The following is a 16,532-nucleotide window of genomic DNA, read 5'->3' as shown; positions in this document are numbered from 1 at the left end:
GGTCCACTCTCTTCTAGCTTGTAGAGTTTCTGCTGAGAAATCTGATGATAATCTAAAGGGCCTTCCTTTATATGTTGTATTCTTCTTTTCCCTGGCTGCCTTGAGAATTTTTTCTTTGCTGTTGGTTTGTGTCAATTTCATTATGATATGCCTTGGAGTAGGTTTGTTGGCGTTAAGAAAACTTGGAGTTCTGTTTGCTTCTAGAACTTGAGGCTTTAGTTCTTTCCACAGGCTTGGGAAGTTCTCATTTATTATTTGTTTGAGTATGTTCTCCATTCCATTTTCTCTCTCTTCTCCCTCTGATATACCTATTATTCTTATGTTATTCTTTTTGATGGAGTCAGATAATTCTTGTAGGGCTATCTCATTTTTTTACATTTTTGAGTCTCTTTCTTCTTCTCTGTTGTGCCTCAAGTTGCTTGTCTTCTATTTCACTAATCCTCTCTTCTATCTGACCTGTTCTATTAGCTAAGCTTGTTACTTCGTTTTTCAGCTCTTGAATTCAGTTTTTCATCTTTGTTTGATTTGTTTTTATAGTTTCAATTTCCTTGGACATATATTCTTTGTGTTCATTGAGTTGTTTTCTGAGCTCCCTAAATTGCCTTTCTGTGTTTTCTTGTATATCTCGGAGGATTTTTAGGATTTCTATCTTGAATTCTCTGTCATTTAGCTCCAAGATTTCAAATATATTAAATTTTTTTCCATAGATTTTTTCCTCATCTAGCTGTGTTACCTCTCTTTCTTTTGTATCCATGATATTCGATTTTCTCTTCCTTAATGGCATCTGAGGGTGGTTTTGTTGATAGTATTAATGAGATTTAATAAAGAATAAAAAGTTTAAAAAAATAATAAAAAAATAAAAAATCGAAAAGAGTTGTTTTTTTAAAAAAAAATTAATAATGAAATAAAGAAAAATAAAATAAAATAAAAATTTAAAAAAAAAAGGAAATTATTCCCCCCCCCTCCTTTTTTCCTCTCCTCTCCTCTCCCCTCTTTCTTGAGAAAATCTTGTGGTGGACTGTGAATTATAACAAACAATGCCTGTGATGGAGGGCCTGAATTGGGGAAAAGTAATAAAGGGGCAAAAAAAAAAAAAAAAAAAAAAAAAAGAGCATATGGACCCACAAAAAGCAAATTAGGAAAAAATTTGGGTCAAGAATAAAATGATTTGCTTTTAGGTGTTGGTTGTCTAAGAGTTATGATGAGAGGATTAAGAGGAAAACGGAAAATTGGGGGGACAAATTAAAAAATTACTATTGTATTTAGTGGAACAAGAACTAGATAATATGGAGAGCCAGGGATGGGAGCACTGCTAGTGAGTTAAAAAGGTGAAGTAAAAACCCCCCAAAATGCCACAAACATAAGTTTGAGTCCCAGATAAGATAATTTGTTTGTTATTGAGGTTTGAATGAGAGGAGATGTAAAGGAGAAAGGAAGAAACTAATATAGAGGGAGAAAAGAAAGAGAGAGAGAGAAAAAAAGAGAACCACTAAAAGAAGAAAAAGAAAGGAGAGAGAGAGAGAGAGAGTTAAGGGTTTTGGAGTGCAATCCTCATAGAGAGAAAGGAAGAGAAGAGAAAAGATAATGGGAGATATAACACTTATGGGTAGTGTAGTTCAAGGAGAGGAGAGAGTAAGACCGGTAGAGAGTTAATCGGCCAAATTGGAGGAGGGAAAAAAAAAAGTATCAAGAATGAAGATAAGAGAAACAAACGAACAAATATAATAAAATTGGATAGGTTATAAAGTCTGCAGATTATTCTTGATTTTGAGAGGTTATCTTCTTGCTTTTTCTTTTCTCTCCCTCTTCCTGGTCGGTGACTCTGTACCCCGGGTTCTGCCCCTTTGGCACGCTCAGGTGGAGATTTGCAGTTGATAAGTCTCTATGGCAATGTCATGTATTGTGCTTTAGTCTCGTTGGCAGTCGAAGCTCATTAGCATTTATAGGCTCCGACAGTGAGAGAGTCCGTGTTCCTGGAGCCTTTCTCCTATTCTTTCCTTCCTGAATTAGTAGCCTGATAATCCAGCTATGGGGTTGCTGCTGCCTCTGCCTGGATAGTAAGAGGCTCAAAGAGCTGGCAACTCCCCACTCTATTTCCACTCAGCACAGGGCTCTGGGTAAGGCTCAGTCAGTCAGAGCTGCTAGCATAATCAGGCGGGCTTTCCGCCCACTCAAATACCTCTGGCTCTGCCACTCTGTCCGGTAACACAAGCGGGCGCCCACTTACGGGGCACTTGGAGGAAACTCTCACTCACTGTCTGCGACCAGGATATCCGGCCAGCAGTCTCACGCTCTGAGTGAAACCCCCAACCACAGGGAAAGGTTGCAGCGTTGGAATTGAGTTTCGCTCCGTCCCCGTGCGTGGCTCTTGCAAGGCGCTGGGGCGGCCCGAGATTCCGCTTTGGCCCACACAAAGGCCCCTGACTCTGCCCCTCTGTGCGATAACACGGGCGTGCACTGCCGAGGCACTCGGAGGAATCGCTCACCCCTTATCTGCGCGCGCAAACCAGGATATGAGGCCGGCCGCGTTTCCCTCTGAGTGAAACACCCTCCAGTACGGAAAATCTCCACTGTTGGAATTAGTTCTCACTCCCTCCCGTGCGTGGCTTTCCCAGGGCGCTGGGGCTGGCAAGAGACTCTGCCCTCGGCCCACAGAAAGGCCTCTGACCCTGCCTCTCCGTTGGGCAACACGGGCACCCACTCTCGGGGCCTAGGAAGAAATTCTCGCCCACTAACTGCGCACCGACCAGGAGACCGGGTAAAATGGCCGCGCCGCTTGTCTTTCTTTGTTTGGGTTTGGCGCGAGTGTTAGCTTGTATTGCCCAGGTTGCCACAGGATCAGATTTTCCTCGGCTTGGATCTCCATGCCACAGCCTGGTTCGGCCGTTTGTGTCGCGGCCTGGATGTATTCACCCCCTTTGCCCACCTCAGTTTCTATATTCACAGTTACCAGAGAAAGCCGCCCTGTTTAGGTTAGTGAGGAAGGCGGAGCATTTCTTACTCCCTATTTCCTTCGGGGTTTGGTTATATATTTAGCCAATTTTTCACTCAATCATACCTTTGGGTGTATTGCGAAGCATCTGGAAGCTCCAAGTATAGGTTTTTCTGTTTCTGGTTGAAGATCTTGTTGAGTTTTGGGGGAGATTTAACGGTATCGCTTCCTACCCCGCCATTACTCTGACGTCCGGATTTTCTTTTTTAATCCATTCTGCTACTCTGTGTCTTTTTATTGGTGAGTTTAATCCGTTTACATTTAGTGTAATTATTGACACTTGTGAGTTCCTCATTGCCATTTTATAGATTGCTTTCTGTTAGTTTTGTGCCTTGTTTGATTCTTCTCTTTCGTTTTTATATCTTTTGTTTTTATTTGGTTGTGTTCCATACATCTTTCCTCTGTTGCTATCTTTTTTAAATCATGTGCTTCTGTGGTGGTTTTTTCAATGATGGTTACCATTAAGTAATGAAAAGGGTTCCTACCCTGTTCATTGTAGTGCACTATTTTGTGAGTACTTTTGCCCTCCATCGCCCTTTGCTACTGTTAATCTTCATCCTCTCCCCCCCTTTCTTATTGTTGTCACAGTTTAAAGTTGGTTTTGTTATGTTCTTCTTGGATCTTTTACTTGTGGCTTTGTTGTTGTTTTTTTTTTATTTTTTGTATCTGATTGGAGAACCCCCTTTAGTATTTCCTGGAGTGGGTGTTTTCTGGTGATAAATTCTCTCATCTTTTCTGTATCTGTGAATGTTTTTATTTCTCCTTCATATTTGAAGGATAGCTTTGATGGGTATAGTATTTGTGGCTGAAAGTTCCTCTCTTTCAGGACTTTAAATATTGGGGTCCACTCTCTTCCAGCTTGTAGAGTTTCTGTTGAGAAATCTGATGATAATCTAATGGGCCTTCCTTTATATGTTGTATTCTTCTTTTCCCTGGCTGCCTTGAGAATTTTTTCTTTGCAGTTGGTTTGTGCCAATTTTATTATGATGTGCCTTGAAGTAGGTTTGTTGGGGTTAAGAAAACTTGGAGTTCTTTTTGCTTCTAGAATTTGAGGTTTTAGTTCTTTCCACAGGCTTGGGAAGTTCTCATCTATTATTTCTTTGAGTATGTTCTCCATCCCATTTTCTCTCTCTTCTCCCTCTGATATACCTATTATTCTTATGTTATTCTTTTTGATGGAGTCAGATAATTCCTGTAGGGCTATCTCATTTTTTAAAATTTTTGAGTCTCTTTCTTCTTCTCTTTGTTGAGCCTCAAGTTACTTGTCTTTATTTCGCTAATCCTCTCTTCTATCTGACCTGTTCTATTAGCTAAGCTTGTTACCTCATTTTTCAGCTCATGAATTGAGTTTTTCATCTCTGATTGATTTGTTTTTATAGTTTCAATTTCCTTGGAGATATACTCTTTGTGTTCATAGAGTTGTTTTCTGAGCTCCCTAAATTGCCTTTCTGTGTTTTCTTGTATATCTCTGAGTATTTTTAGGATTTCTATTTTAAATTCTCTGTCGTTTAACTCCAAGGTTTCCAATATCTTAAATTTTTTCTCCATAGATTTTTCCTCATCTCTCTGTGTTACCTCTCTTTCTTTTGTATCCATGATATTCGATTTTCTCTTATTTAATGGCATCTGATGGTGGTTTTCTTGATAGTATTAATGAGATTTTATAAGGAATAAAAGGATAAAAAAATAAAAATAAAAATAAAAATTTCGTTTTTTTAAAAAAAAATTAATCATTAAATAAAGAAAAATAAAATAAGATAAAAATTTGAGGAAAAAAAAGGAATAATTCCTTCCCCTCCTTTTTTCCTCTCCTCTCCTCTCCCCTCTTTTTTGAGAAAATCTTGTGATGAACTGTGAATTATATTGTACTAAATAGAACAAACAATACCTGTAGCAGAGGGCCTGAATTGGGGAGAAGTAATATAGGGGTAAAGGAAAAAGACAAAAAAGAAAAATAAATAAAAGAAAAAAATATTTATATATAAAAAAGGGGGGAGCAGTATAGACCCACAAAAAGCAAATTAGGAAAAAATTTGGGTCAAGAATAAAATGATTTGCTTTTAGGTGTTGGCTGACTCAGAGTTATGATGAGAGGAATAAGAGGGAAACAGGAAAAAGGGGTGGAAAATTAAAAAATTACTATTGTATTTAGTGGAACAAGAACTAGATAAAATGGAGAGCAAGGGATGGGAGCACTGCTAATGTGTTAAAAAGGTGAAGTAAAAACCCTCCAAAATGCCACAAACTTAAGTTTGATTCCCAGATAAGATAATTTGTTCGTTATTGAGGTTTGAATGAGAGAAGACGTAAAGGAGAGAGGAAGAGACTAATATAGAGAGAGAAAAGAGAGAGAGAGAGAGAGAGAAAAGATGGAACCACTTAAAGAAGAAAAAAGAAAAAGGAGGAGAGAGAAAGAGAGAGTTAGGGGTTTTGGATTGCAACCCTCATAGAGAGAAAGGAGGAGGAAAAAAAAGATAATGGGAGATGTAACACTTATGGGTAGTGTAGTTCAAAGAGAGGTGAGAGTAAGACTGAGAGAGAATTAAATGACCAAATTGGAGTAGAAAAAAAAAATCAAGAATGAAGAAAAGAGACACAGACGAACAAATATAATAAAATGGGATAGGTTATAAAGTCTGCAGATTATTCTTGATTTTGAGAGGTTGTCGTCTTGCTTTTTCTTTTCTGTCTTTCTGGTCGGTGACTTTGTACCCCGGGTTCTGCCCCTGTGGCACGCTCTGGAAGAGGTTTGCAGTTGATAATTCTCTATGGTGATGTCATGTATTGGGCTTCAGTCTCGTTGGCAGTCGAGGCTCATTAGTGTTTATAGGCTCCAACAGTGAGAGGATCTCTCACTGTGAGAGTGTTCCTGGAGCCTCTCTCTTAGTCTTTCCTTCCACAATTAGAAGCCTGATAATCCAGCTATAGGGTTTCTGCTGCCTCTGCCTGGATAGTAAGAGTCTCAAAGAGCTGGCAACTCCCCACTCTATTCCCACTCAGCTCAGGGCTCTGAGTAAGGCTCAGTCAGTCAGAGCTGCTAGCATAATCAGGCGTGGCTTCCTCCCACTCAAAGACCTCTGGCTCTGCCCCTCTGTGGGATAACTTGAATGCCCACACCTGAGGCGTTCGGTGGAATCTCTTGCCCACTCTCCGTGCACACCCACCAGGATGTCAGACCAGACAGGTCACACTTCGAGTGAAATCCCTACCCACACGGAGAAGATCGAGCTTTGGAATTGGCTTTCGCTCTCTCCCTGTGCGGCTTTCCCAAGGGGCTAGGGCTGCCTGATATTCCATTCCTGGCCCACTCACAGACCTCTGACTCTGCTCCTCTGTAGGAAAACATGGGCGCCCACCCCTGAGGAGTTCGGAGGAATCTCCTGCACACTCTCCGTGCACGCTGACCAGATTATGAGTCTCAGGCAGGACACCTCTCACTCCGAGAAAGCCCTCTGCCCACACGGAAAAGTTACTGGGTTGGAATTGGCTTTCGCTCTGTCCCCATGCGGCTTTCCCAGGGCGCTGGGGCTTCAGCTCCTGGCCCGCTCACAGGCCTCTGACTCTGCTCCTCTGAGGGAAAACACGGGCGCCCACCCCTGAGGAGTTCGGAGGAATCTCCTGCACACTCTCCGTGCGTGGGCGCTGACCAGATTATGAGGCTCAGGCGGGACACCTCTCACTCCGAGAAAGCCCTCCTCCCACACAGAAAAGTTCTGCCGTTGGAGTTGGCTCCAGCTCCCTCCCAGTGCCCAGTCCCCTCAGGGCGCTGGGGCTCCTAGGAGATGCTGCTTTTTGCCCTCACAGAGGCCTCTGACTCTGCTTCTCTGTGGGTTAGCACGGGCTGCGCCCACCCCTGAAGTGTTCCTAGGAATCTCTTGCCCACTAACCACGCGCGCGCCAGCCAGGAGATGCGGAAAATGGCTGCCCCACTTGTCTTTCTTTGTCTGGGTTTGGTGCGCGTATTAGCTTGAATTGCCCATGTTTTTCCATGGCTTGGATCTCCGTGCCACAGCCTGGTTTGGCTGTTTGTACCGCAGCCTGGATCTATTCACTCCCTATGCCTGCCTTAGTTTCTGTATTCTCAGTTCTCAGTGAAAGTCATCCTGTTTGGATTAGAGAGGAAGGCGGAGCATTTCTTACTCCTTATTTCCCCTGGGGTTTGACCATATATTTAGCCAATCTTTCACTCGATCCTACCTTCGGGTGTGTTGTGAAGCATCTGAAGACTCCAAGGATAGGTTTTTCTGTTTCTGGTTGAAGAACTTGTTGAGTTTATGGGGAGATTTTTGGTATCGCTTCCTATCGCGCCATCACTGTGACGTCATCTCGTTAAATCTTCTTAATGTATTGTAAAATATGATGTCCTTTGATTTGTCAAGTATGTTGAATTTTAACAGCTTTTTTTATTATAAAAACTATATTCCTATTGCAGAAGTGGAAAAAGAAATGATAAGAAAAACAAAACAACAAATTTTCATACAGAGATATTTATTGTTAATATTAGGATATTTTCTTTCCATATTCTTTTTGTATTTATTATATTTCTCTATCTATATGTACTCAGGTACATTGGGTGTGAGTACATTTGTGCATAAATGTGCATTGCAGATGAACATATCTTTCTGTGTCCACAGTGTCTTTCATTTGTGGATATCTGTGTACATATGCAAATGACTATTTATTCATTCATTCAGAAAACACTTATTGTATTTCTATTATGTGCCAGGCACTGTGCTTGACACTGCTTGCCTATAGTGAAAGAGATAGACTCACTTTCTGACTTTATAAATACTACACTGTCATGGGGTAGACAGAGGAAGAAAAAAATATACATAAATAATTATAAGATGTGACAAGCACTGCAATTGGCAGTGAAATGTTTTTGGTCCCAGTTTTTATTGATCAGTATATCAGTTTCTCAGAAGGCACAGTTGAGACATAAGTCTCAGCTCTTCAGCAAAGCGTGTTCTCAGATATAAAACTGAGAAAATTTACAGGTGATGAAACAAAGACTCTGGGATGTGTTCTGTGACCAAAAGAACCTAGCTTGTAAGTGGTGACCCATTCTCAGTTAATTCTGATGTCCAAAGCTCTTAGTCTGGACTGCTGCCATGGCAGAAGAAAAGGTGTATGTAAGGAAAGGGGTCACTTTGTTCTAAACAATTAGAAATAGTGTTTATGCCCCTGACTGTCAAGAGCAAAAAAAGTCTTCTGGTGTTCTCAGCATAGCAGACAAGTTTATCATTTTATTTTTTAATTACCTTAGGTTTTCTCTAGTAATTTTTTTCCCATGAGACAATGTCTTGCTCTCACCAGAGAGCTCAGTATTTAGAGCATCACATCTATACAGTAATATCATAGGATTGGTACTGGGTCAAGGCACATACCAAAACAGATTGATATTTCTGATTATCTGTCTGTCTGTTTGCTCCCTCTTTCTCTCTCTAACATTAATAAATAAATAAAAGAAAAAATGTCAATGGCTTTTTTGTTTTTGCAGTTAAATTGCATAGAGAAATGAATTAAGTTTTTCAAAATCCCTCCCCAAGAGGAAATAATTGGTAAAGTTGTAAAGTATCATATTTCCCCATGTGAAAGCAGCCTCTCTGTATAAGTCGCACCTTAATTTTGGGGCACAAAATTTGAGAAAATGATAACAAATGCAAATAAACAGAAAATGCAAGTAAAAATTTCTACAACCACTGTATAAGATGCACCCAGTTTTCAAACTCCACATTTTTCAAAAAAGTTGAGTCTTATACATGGCAAAATATGGTATACACCTTCCAAATATCTCTGGGAACATTTCTTTTTTTCTTTTTTTTACAGAGACAGGGAAAGAGTCAGAGAGAGAAATACATAAGGAGAGAGAGACAGGAATGGAGAGGGTTTTATATTTTGTGCCAGGTCACAGATCAATTATCAGTTTTTCATCGTGACACCTTAGTTGTTCATTGAATGCTCTCTCATATATGCCTGGACCAGGTGGCTACAGCTGACCGAGTGACCCCTTGCTCGAGCGAGCGCCCCTATTCGGCTCAAGCTAGTGAGCATTCTTCAAACTAGATGAGCCCACACTCAATCTGGCAACCTTGGGATCTCATACCTAGGTCCTCTGCATTCCAGTCAAATGCTCTATCCACTGTGTCACTGTCCGCTCAGGGTGTGAAATTTTTTTCTTTTATTCCCTGGATTTTATTTCCTATCCTGGTTTTTAGTATGGGAGGAAAGGCTGTAAATTTTGCGGGTTTTTTCCCCCTAAAATATATTCATCACTATATTGTTCCATATGTTTTCTTATGTAGTTTTCATTTCCATTAATTTTGAAGTATTTTGCAAGTTGAATTGTGATTTTGAGGGGGGTTATTTCAAAGTAAATTTCTTAACTTAAAAAAAGGGTTTTTAGTTAGTTTTTATTACTGATTACTAGATTAAGTGTAATGACAACAAGAAACATGCTTTATATTATTTCAAAGGTTGAAGTAGTTGAAACTTGCTTGAAAGAACATACAGGTTATTCTGTGCTAAATGTTTTCCAAGTGCCTTCTCTGCTGCCACCTCTTGTGCACCTTGAGAATAACAGCTCATAGCAGTTCACCTGGAAAAATACAACAGTTAAGTGTTGTGCGTTATCTATCAATGTTGAATCCAAGGCTATCTAGAAGATACTTTTGTAACTTGTAAATATAAGGAATTTATAGTTCCTGTTTTCTAATTGTTTCAACGTTAACTGTAGTAAAAGCATGAGACATACCTGATATCATTTCAATCTTCTGATGTTTGCTGGAACTTGCTCCATAGCACATACAATAATGGTCTCTGTTACATGTGCTTCTCTGCTGCCACCTCGTGTGCATCTTGTGAATCACACCTCAGTACAGGTCCAAAGGAAAGTTTTGGTACAGAGGATTGTCTACAAATGTTGATTCCAATTTTCTGTTTCTGTAAATTTTTTTTGTGTATCCTTAGTGGTTTGTTTTCTGAGAATCTCTCGGTTCACCTTGTTTTTCTTCTTTTCTTCCAGCCATGCTTTCAGAAAGCCTTTGAAAGTGCCTAACATATACAAGGCACTGTGTTTGAAAATCATGTCCCTGCATTCAATGACTTCCCATTCTACTATTTTTACTTCTGTCTCTTGAACTTCTTTTATTTAAATCTTCTTAATGTATTGTAAAATATGATTTGCTTTGTTTTAACAAGTATGTTGAAGTTTACCAATTTTTATTATAAAAACTCTATTCTTATTGCTGAATTGCAAGAAAAAATAAAAAGAAATACAAAACAAAATATTTTTATACTGAGATATCCACTGTTAATATTAGGATTATTTCTTTTTATATTCTTTGTGTATCTAGTATATTTTTCTATTTATATGTATTCACATACATTGGGTGTGTGTATAGATGTGCATTGCACATGAACATATGTCTCTGTGTCCACAGTGTCTATCATTTGTTTATATCTCTGTATGTATGCAAATGACTATATATTCATTCATTCAGTAAACTCTTATTGTATTTCTATTATGTGCCCAGCACTGTGCTCGACACTGGTTGCCTATAGTGAATGAGACAGACTCACTTTCTGTCTTTTTGAATACCACACTCTCAGGGGGTAAACTGAGGAAGGAAAAATATACATAAAAATAATTATAAGTTGTGACAAACACTGGATTTGGTAGTGCAATGTCTTTGGTCCCAGTTTTGATTGATCGTGGTGAAGTTCAGTATATCTGTTTCTCAAAAACCAAGGCTGAGACATCAGACTCGATTCTTCAGCAATGCGTGTTCTGAGCTATAGAACTGAGAAAATTTACAAGTGATGAAACATAAGCCCTGGGAGGAGTTCTGTGACCAAATAAATCTAGCTTGTAAGTGGTGACAAAGGCTCAGATAAATTCTGATGTCCTAAAAGTGAAACTAAGAGACATTGATAAGAGTGTGGTGGTTACGGGGGGGAGGGGGGAAAGGGAGAGGGAAAGGGGGAAAGGGCACAAAGAAAACAAGATAGAAGGTGACAGAGGACAATCTGACTTTGGGTGATGGGTATGCAACATAATTGAATGACAAGATAACCTGGACTTGTTGTCTTTGAATATATGTATCCTGATTTATTGATGTCACCCCATTAAAAAAATAAAATTATTTGTTAAAAAAAAAATCTGATGTCCAAAGCTTAGGAGGTCTCTCAGTCTGGACCGCTGCTATGGCACAAGAAAAAATACATGTTATGAAAGAAGTCACTTTGTGCTAAACAATTAGAAATAGTGTTTATGCCTCAGATTCTCAAGGGCAAGGAAAAGTCTTCTGGTGTTGTCAACACAGTAGACTAAAATATTATTTTATTTTATAATTACCTAAGGTTTTGTCTGATATTTTTTTCTTCTCAAAAACAATGGCCTGTTTTCACCAGAGAGCTCAGTAGTTAGAGCACCACACCCATACATTAATGTCATAGGTTTGTTCCTGGGTCAAGGCACATACAGAAACAGATTGATGTTTCTGACTATCTGTCTGTCTGTTTCCATCCTCTTCCTCCCTCTCACATTAAGAATTAAATAAAAGAAATAATAACAATGCCTTTTTTGTTGCTTTTGCAGCTTAAATTTCATAAAGGAATGAATTATGTTTTTCAAAATCTCACCCCAAGAGGAAATAAGTTTTGAGGTTGTAAATTATCATATTTTCCTATATATAAAATGCCTCCCTTTATAAGACACACCTAATTTTGGGGCACGAATTTTTAAAAAGGGATACCAAATGCAAATAAACAAGAAATGCAAGTAAAAAGTACTACAACCACTGTATAAGACGCACCCAGTTTTCAAACCCCACATTTTTCAAAAAAGATGAGTCTTATACATGTGAAAATATGGTATACACACTCCAAATAACTCTGTGAACATTTGTTTGTTTGTTTTTTTACAGAGACAGGGAGAGAGTCAGAGAAAGGGATAGTTAGGGACAGACAGACAAGAATGCAGAGAGTTTCTTATTATGTGCCAGGTCACAGATCAATCATCAGTTTTTCGTTGTGACACCTTAGTTGTTCACTGACTGCTCTCTCATCTGTGTCTTGTCCAGGGAGCTAAAGCTGACCGAGTGAACCCTTGCTCGAGCCAGTGACCTTGGCTCAAGCTGGTGAGCTTCTCTCAAACCTGATGAGCCCATGCTCAAGCTGGCGACCTTGGGATCTCAAACTTGGGTTTTTGCATTCCAGGCAAATGCTCTATCAACTGCACCACTGCCTGCTCTGGCTGTAAACATTTTTTTCTTTTACTTTCTCTGGATTTTATTTAGTATCCTGGTTTTTAGTATGGGTGGAAAGGCTATGTATTTTAAGGGTTTTTTCCCCTAAAATATATTCATCACTACTTTTTCCATAGGTTTTCTTATGTAGTTTTTATTTCCATTAATTTTTAACTACTTTGTAACTTAATTGTGATTTTAAAGGTGGATTTTTAGGACTGAATTTCTTAAGTTAAAAAAAGAAGGGTTTTTTAGTTAGTTTCTATTACTGATTACTAGAGTAAGTGTAATGAAAACAAAAAACATGCTTTATATCATTTCAAAGGTTTGAGGTAGTTGAAATTTGATTGAAAGAACATACAGGATTGTCTGTGGTAAATGTTTTCCAAGTTCACTTCTTTGCTGCCAACTCGTGTGCACCTTGGGAATAACAGCTCCACGCAGTTCACCTGGAAAAATACGGCAGCTGGATGTTGTGCATTATCTATCAATGTTGAATCCAAGGCTATCTAGAAGATACTTTTATAACTTTTAAATATAAGGAATATCTAGTTACTGTTTGCTACTTGTTTCAACGTTAACTGTAGTGAAAGGAAGAGACATACTTGATATCATTTCAATCCTCTGAATTTTGTTGGAACTTGCTCCATAGAACATACAATAATGGTCTCTGTTACATGTGCTTCTCTGCTGCTACCTCATTTCCATCTTGGGAATCATGCCTTAGTACAGGTCCAAAGGAAAGTTTTGGTAGAGAGGATTGTCTATAAACATTGATTTTAATTTACCATTTCTGTAAAGTATTGTGTATACTTAGTGATTTTTTTTCTGAGAATGTATCAGTTCATCTTGTTTTTTTTCTTCCCTTCCAGCCATGCTTTCATAAAGCCTTTGAAAGTGCCCATCATATACCAAGCACTGTGCTTGGAACTCATGTCCCTGCACTCAATGACTTCCCATTCTACTATTTTTACTTCTGTCTTTTGAACTTCTTTTATTTAAATTTTCTTAATGTTTTGTAAAATATGATGTGCTTTGATTTCACAAGTATGTTGAATTTTAACAGATTTTTATTATAAAAACTGTATTCTTATTTCAGAAGTACAAGAAAAAGTGATAAAAAAACACAAAACAAAAAAATTTTCATACAGAGATATCTACTGTTAATATTAGGACTTTTTCTTTCCATATTCTTTGTATACCTATTATATTTATCTATATGTATTCAGGTACATTGGGAGTGTGTACATCTGTGTGCATAGATGTGCATTGCATATGAGCATATCTCTCTGTGTTCTCAGTGTCTGTCATTTGTGGATATCTGTGTGTATGCAAATGACTATTTATTCATTCATTCCATAAACACTTATTGTATTTATATTATGTGCCAGGCACTGTGCTTGACACTGGTTGCCTATAGTGAATGAGACAGACTCACTTTCTGTCTTCATGAATAGTACATTACCATGGGGTAGAAAGAAGAATAAAAAATATACATAAATAAAATTATTATAAGTTGTGACAAGCACTGGAGTTGGTAGTGCAATGTCTTTTGTCGCTGTTTTGATTTATTGTGGTGAGGTTCAGTATATCAGTTTCTCGGAAGGCAGAGCTGAGACATAAGTCTTGGTTCTTCAGAAATGCATGTTCTCAGCTATAAAACTGAGAAAATTTACAAGTGATGAAACAAAGACTCTGGGAGGTGTTCTGTGACCAATAGAAACTAGCTTGTAAGTGATGAGCCAGGTTCAGATAAATTCTGATGTCCAAAGCTTAGAAAGTCTCTCAGTCTGGACTGCTGCCATGGCACAAGAAAAAGTGCATGTTAAGAAAGGGGTCACTTCATGCTAAACAATTAGAAATAGTGTTTATGCTTCTGACTGTCAAGAGCAAAGAAATGTCTTCTGTTGTTGTCACCACAGCAGACTAGATTATTATTTTATTTTTTAATTACGTCAGGTTTTCTCTAGTAATTTTTTCCCTTAAAAGACAATGGCTTGATCTCACCAGAGAGCTCAGTATTTAGAGCATCACACCCATACGCTAATGTTATAGTTTTGGTCCTGGCTCAAGGCACATACAGAAATAGATTGATGTTTCTGACAATCTGTCTGTCTGTTTCCCCCTTCTTCTGCCCTCTAACAATAATAATTAAATAAAAGAAAAGATGACAATGGCTTTTTTGTTGTTGTTTTCGCAGCTTGAATTGCATAGAGGAATGAATAATGTTTTTCAAAATCTCACCCCACAAGGAAATAAGTGGTAAGGTTATAAAGTACCATATTTCCTCATGTATATGATGCATCCCTGTATAAGAAGCACCTTAATTTGGGGGTACAAAATTTGAGAAAATGATAACAAATGCAAAGAAACAAAAAATTCAAGTAAAAAATACTACAACCACTGTATAAGAGGCACTCAGTTTTCAACCCCACATTTTTCAAAAAAGATGAATCTTATACATTGAGAAATATGGTATACATCATCCAAATGTCACTGTGAACATTACATTTTGTCTTATCTCTTTTTTTTTTTTTGCAGAGATAGGGAGAGTCAGAAAGAGGGATAAATAGGGACAGACAGACAAAAATGTTGAGAGTTTTTTATTATGTGCCAGGTCACAGATCAATCATCAGTTTTTTGTTGTGATACCTTAGTTCTTCATTGACTGCTCTCTCATATGTGCCTTGAGCCGTTGGCTACAGCTTACCGAGTGACTCCTTGCTCGAGCCAGCCACCTTGGGTTCCAGCTGGTGAGCTTTGCTCAAACAAGATGAGCCCACGCTGAAGCTGGCGACCTTGTGATCTCAAACCTGGATTTTCCGCATTCCAATCAAATGCTCTACCCACTGCACAACCACCTGCTTTGACTGTGAATAATTTTTTTTCACTTTCTCTGGATTTTATTTAATATCCTGTTTATTTGTATGGGTGAAAATGCTGTGTATTTTAAGGTTTTTTCCCCCTAAAATATATTCATCACTATATTTTTCCATAGGTTTTCTTATGTAGCTTTTATTTCCATTAATTTTAAAGAATTTTGTAACTTGAATTTTGTTTTTGAGGGGAGGGGGTTATTTAGAAGTGAATTTTTTAACTAAAAAAAAAGGTTTTTTTTAGTTAGATTCTATAACTGATTACTAGATTAATTGTAATGACAACAAGAAACATGCTTTATATCATTTCTAATGTTAGAGGTAGTTGAAACTTGCTTGAAAGAACATACAGGATTGTCTGTGGTAAATGTTTTCCAAGTGCACTTCTCTGCTACCACCTCGTGTGCACGTTGGGAATAACAGCTCAGTGCAGTTCATCTGGAAAAATATAGCAGTTGGGTGTTGTGCATTATCTATCAATGTTGAATCCAAGGCTATCTAGAAGATACTTTTATAACTTATAAATATAAGGAATTTCTAGTTACTGTTTGCTACTTGTTTCAACGTTAACTCTAGCGAAAGCAAGAGACATACTTGATATCATTTCAATCCTCTGAATTTTGCTGGAACTTGCAGGCATTGCACATACAATAATGGTCTCTGTTCCATGTGCTTCTCTGCTGCCAACTCGTGTGCATCTTGGGAATCACACTTCAATGCAGGTCCATAGAAATATTTTGGTAGAGAGGATTGTCTACAAACATTGAATTCAATTTTCCGGTTCTGTAAGTTTTTTTGTATACTTTGTGATTTTTTTGGGGGGAATCTATTGGTTCTGTGTGTGGGGGGGTGTTTGTGTTTGTTTGTGTGTGTGTGTGTGTGTGTGTTACAGAGACAGTGAGAAATATTGAGAGGGACAGATAGGGTCAGAAATGAGAATTTCAATATTTTATTATGACTCCTTAGTCTCCTTATTTGTTCATTATTGCTTTTTCATATGTGCCTTCACGCGGGGCGGGAAGGTTTTCAACAGAGTGATTGACTCCTTGCTCATGCCAGCAACCATATGTGTCATGTGTATGATCCCATGCTCAATAAAACGACTCTGTGCACTCAATCTGGTGAGCCCGTGCTCAAGCCAGCAACCGTGGGAATCAAACCTGGGTCCTTTGTTTCCCAGTGCAAATCTGTATCCACTGTGCCACCGTCTGCTTAGCTGGAATGTATTTGTTCTGAGAGAGGCATGCTCAATCTAGAAGGGGAGAGGCATTGTGTTAAATCTGTTATGATTATGCATTTGTTTATTTTTTTCTTGTATCTCTGTTCTGTATAGAAAATTTTATGTTATTGAGCACAGACCAATTTGGAACTCCCTAGTTAACTGAAGTCACTGATATGAAGTGCTGTTCATTTCTG

Source organism: Saccopteryx leptura, chromosome 10, assembly GCF_036850995.1.
Source record: "Saccopteryx leptura isolate mSacLep1 chromosome 10, mSacLep1_pri_phased_curated, whole genome shotgun sequence".
In the NCBI taxonomy this organism is placed as follows: Eukaryota; Metazoa; Chordata; class Mammalia; order Chiroptera; family Emballonuridae; genus Saccopteryx; species Saccopteryx leptura.
The sequence above is the reverse complement of the archived record's forward strand: the minus strand, read 5'-3'. Positions refer to the sequence as shown.